Raw genomic sequence first — 5089 nt, 5'->3', positions numbered from 1 at the left:
AGGCTCTGACGACGACGCCGAAGATGGTGCCGGAGAGGGCTCTGGTGAGGAAACCGGGGACTGCTCTGTTAAGTCTATGGGCTCTGAGCTTTTGACCCTAGCTCTCTTTTGCAGGGGATGGCCCCTTAACCTAGTGAGATAACGCCTCGCCAGAGGATTCTGTGGTCCGGGCTTCGCTGGAGGTGAAGCAGCTTCTAGCCGCGGAGGTTCAGAGGTGGAGCCTTGAACAGGCGCCTCTCACAGGACTCGTTTGCGGTTGGAAGGAGAGGATGATTTGGCTCCTCTGGTTCACGCCATATCGTACTAACGAAATTTGGCCGGAAGTGATGACCGGAAGAGATGACCGGAGGTTCGCGAGTCATCGGGCTCGGGCAAAGGAATGAACAGACGGTTGCTATGGCATTTTCTCTTTCTGAAACCCTTTCGCAAATCAAATGACCGGTTTTTATAAAAAAAAAAACGGAATATTAAAGGTCATTTTGATTTTCGCAGAAGAAGGCCGATTTCGCAGCAAAAGGGGGGTTTTCGCAGAAAAAAGCTATTTTCGCAGCCCATTTCGCAGCTGCGAAATGGGGGTCACTGTGCTGCGAAGTGGCACTCGTGTGCCAAAATTGGTTTCGCAGCCGCGAAATACCCTGCGGAATGGAGCTTTGACTGCGAAATTGGGAATTTTCATGCTTTGGAGCTTCCCAGCCGTTTCGCAACTGCGAAATGGGGGTTCCTGTGCTGCGAAGTGGCACTCATGTGCCAAACTTGGTTTCGCAGCTGCAAAAATTTTCGCAGAGGAATCAATTGAGTTGCGAAATGATTTTGCAAAGGACGACCGTTTTCGTAGAGACACGTTGATTCCGCAGCGGCTTCTTTTAGGTTGTGAAACGGTTTTGCAGCGAAGTGCTAATTTCGCAGAGGATTCTCTTAGGCAGCGAAATCTCGCAGACCCCTGTTTTTGCCCTGTTTTTGCACTTTTCTCACTCCGAAAGACTTTCTTTCAATTTCTTTGCATTTTCTCCTACCTGAGATCATTCAAAAAGACTAAATTACATATAAATACACAATTTAAGATCAAAAATTAAAATCAAAAGTATGGATAAAACTTTGAAATTTACAAAATTTACAAAAATTTTGGACTTTGGTGAAACCAAGTCCATCAAACCCTTATTTGCTTAGGCTTTTTGTGGCTCAAGGAGGTTGATTTCCTCCTTTTCTGGTTTGAATGGCTCCATGAATGGCTTGAGACGATGTCCATTGACTCTAAAGGTGTCCTTGTCATTGGAATTCAATAATTCCACCACTCCATTGATACGTACTTAGTGAATAATGAAAGGACCTATCCACCTTGACTTGAGCTTTCCAGGAAAGATATGGAGTCTTGTGTCATAGAGTAGAACTCTTTGTCCTTTCCGAAATTCTTTGTTGGAGATTAGTTGATCATGCCACTTCTTCATCCTCTGTTTTGCAACTTTGGAATTGATGTAAGCATCATTTCTTAATTCCTCCATCTCATTAAGCTCTAAGCACCTCTTTGCTCCGGCTCTGATCAAGTCCATATTCAACTTTTTGATTGCCCACCAAGCTTTGTATTCAACTTCCATAGGGAGATGGCACACTTTGCCATAGACAAGACGATAGGGAGACATGCCAAGAATAGTCTTATAAGCTGTTCTATATGCCCATAATGAATCATGAAGCTTAATAGACCAATTTTTTCTGCTTGAATTCACCACTTTCATCAATATGTTCTTTATTTCCCTGTTTGCTAGCTCAACTTGCCCGGAAGTCTGGGGATGATAAGGTGTAGCTACCTTATGCTTCACTCCATACTTGGCTAATAAATTTTCAAAAGGTTTGTTGCAAAAATGAGTACCTCCATCACTGATTATGGCTTTGGGCACCCTAAATCTTGAAAAAAATGTTCTCTTTAAGAAACTTGAGAACCACTCTGTGATCATTTTGTTTACAGGGGATTGCTTCAACCCATTTAGAAACATAATCCACCCCCACCAAGATATAAGAATTACCAAAAGACATTGGGAAAGGTCCCATGAAGTCAATGCCCCATACATCGAATAGCTCAACTATTAGAATGGGGTTCATAGGCATTTGATTTCTTTTTGTTAGCCTTCCAAGCCTTTGGCATCTATCACAACTTCTACACATGATGTGGGCATCTTTGAAAAGAGATGACCAAGTAAACCCTGATTGCAACACCTTCATGGTTGTTTTCTGAGAGGCAAAGTGGCCTCCACGTGCATTCCCATGACAATGGTTTAGAATCCCTTGTTGCTCTTCTTCAGGGACACACTTCCTTATGATCTGATCTGCACAATACTTAAAAAGGAAGGGCTCTTCCCAATAATAAGCATGAATTTTTGCAAAGAAGTGCTTCCTGTCTTGTGCATTCCACTCACTTGGAATTTCACTAGTAACTAAATAATTAGCAATATGAGCATACCAAGGAGTTTTTTCTAGGAACATAAATGATTCCTCAGGAAAGTCATCATTAATAGGCAAGACATGGGAATTATGTGCTATAGCTAACCTTGAAAGGTGGTTAGCTACCACATTCTCCACTCCTTTCTTATCTCTGATTTGGAGATCGAATTCTTGTAACAAAAGAATCCATCTAATCAACCTTGCTTTTGCATCTTGCTTTGTCAATAAATACTTCAAGGCTGAATGGTCAGTGAAAACAATGATGAAAGACCCTACCAAATAAGCACGAAATTTGTCTAAGGCAAATACCACAGCTAACAATTCTTTCTCTGTAGTTGTGTAGTTCCTTTGAGCTTCGTTCAATGTTTTGCTTGCATAGTAGATCACATAGGGCTTCCCATCTTCTCTTTGACCAAGCATAGCTCCTATAGCAAAGTCTCTGGCATCACACATCAATTCAAAGGGTAGTTGCCAGTTAGGGGCCCTCACTATTGGAGTTGTTGTTAAAAATTTCTTCAGTTGATCAAAGCTATTTTGACATCTTTCATCCCATATAAAATTAGCATCCTTAGCTAACAGCTCACAAAGAGGTTTAGAAAGATTTGAAAAATCTTTTATAAACCTCCTATAGAACCCTGCATGGCCAAGGAACTGCCTTACTCCTTTTACAGTTGTTGGGGATGACAATTTGACAATAAGCTCCACCTTTGCTTTATCAACTTCAATGCCTTTTTCGGAGATGATATGGCCAAGGACAATTCCTTGACGTACCATGAAATGGCATTTCTCCCAGTTGAGCACCAAGTCTTTTTCAATGCATCTATGAAGAACCGCTTCCAAATTGACTAAGCATTTCTCAAATGTACCTCCATACACGGTGATGTCATCCATGAAAACCTCCATAATTCGCTCCACCATATCACTGAAGATACTCAACATACATCTTTGGAATGTTGCAGGTGCATTGCATAAACCAAAAGACATTCTTCTGTAAGCATATGTTCCAAATGGACATGTAAAAGTGGTCTTTTCCTGATCTTCCACATCAATTTCAATTTGAAAATACCCTGAATACCCATCCAAGAAACAATAGAACAGATGGCCAGAGACTCTCTCCAACACTTGATCGATAAATGGCAATGGAAAATGATCTTTACTGGTTACAACATTCAACTTTCTATAATCAATACACACCCTCCAACCTGAAGTGAGGCGTGTAGTAATTTCTTCTCTTTTTTCATTCTGAACCACAGTAATCCCTGACTTCTTTGGTACCACTTGAGTAGGACTCACCCAAGGGCTGTCAGATATAGGGTAAATAATACCTGCTCGAAGTAGCTTCAGCACCTCAGCTTGCACCACCTTTTGTAAATGAGGATTCAACCTTCTTTGAAGTTGACGAATTGGCTTAGCTTCCTCCTCCATATATATATGATGCGTGCAAACTAAAGGACTAATGTCTTTCAAGTCAGATATTTGCCATCCTATTGCTTTCTTACACCTCTTGAGAACTTCCAGTAAACACTTCTCTTGATGACTGGTTAGAGATGAAGATATTACGACAGGACATTGATTATTTTCTTCAAGGTATGTATATTTCAGCTCCACGAGTAGAGGCTTCAAATTGAGTTTTGGGGTCTCTTTTTCAGCAACTGCTCCTTCTTCTTTATTGAACAAAGGTAGAATCTCTTCTATCCTCCTCCAACTTTGTAGAGTAGCAAGCACATTAGGGGGTTCAGAAAAACCTTCCTGAAAATCCGCAAGACTTTCATTCAGCTTGTCTTGCAAATTCTGATTACAGTGCTCCTCCACTAGAGTGTCAATAATGCACACCTCTTCTGGACCCTCTTCTTCTTCTGGAGTGGTTTGCTTTTTAAACATATAAAAAATGTTGAGCTCAAGTGTCATGTTGCCAAAAGTGAGTTGCATGAGCCCCATTCCCACAGTTGATGATTGCATTTGAGGTAGCAAGGAATGGCCTTCCAAGGATGATAGGAACTAAATTAGCTTCCTTTACAGTAGGATCCGTATCAAGAACAATAAAATCTACCTGATAGTAGAAATTATCAACTTGAACCAAGACATCCTCAATTACCCCCCTTGGAATTTTTACTGATCTATCTGCTAGAGATAGAGTGATTGTTGTTGGCTTCAACTCACCAAGTCCCAATTGCTTGTAGACAGAGTATGGAAGCAAATTCACACTTGCTCCCAAGTCTAACAAAGCTTTCTCCACTACCTTTCCTCCAATCATGACTGAAATGGTAGGACTTCCCGGATCTTTGTACTTCAAAGGAGACTTACATTGTAAGATTGCACTTACTTGCTCAGTCAAGAAGGCTTTCTTATTTACAGTCAACCCTCTTTTGATAGTACATAAGTCCTTTAGGAATTTTGCATATGTTGGAACTTGTTTAATCATATCCAACAGTGGGATATTGACTTTCACTTGTCTCAATACTTCAAGAATTTCAGATGCATTTCTAATCCCCTTTTTTCCATGCAATGCTTGAGGAAAAGGTGGAGAAGTTGATTTCTTCAGCATTTCTTCCTTCAGAAGTTCCTTCTCTGGATTTGCATTCATTGTTGAATCATAGTCCTCCTTCTTTTCACTGATCTCTCTCTTTTTGTCTTTCATTTCCTTCATTTTCTTTGT

Source organism: Vitis riparia, chromosome 18, assembly GCF_004353265.1.
Source record: "Vitis riparia cultivar Riparia Gloire de Montpellier isolate 1030 chromosome 18, EGFV_Vit.rip_1.0, whole genome shotgun sequence".
Classification (NCBI taxonomy): Eukaryota; Viridiplantae; Streptophyta; class Magnoliopsida; order Vitales; family Vitaceae; genus Vitis; species Vitis riparia.
This window is presented reverse-complemented; position numbering follows the sequence as displayed.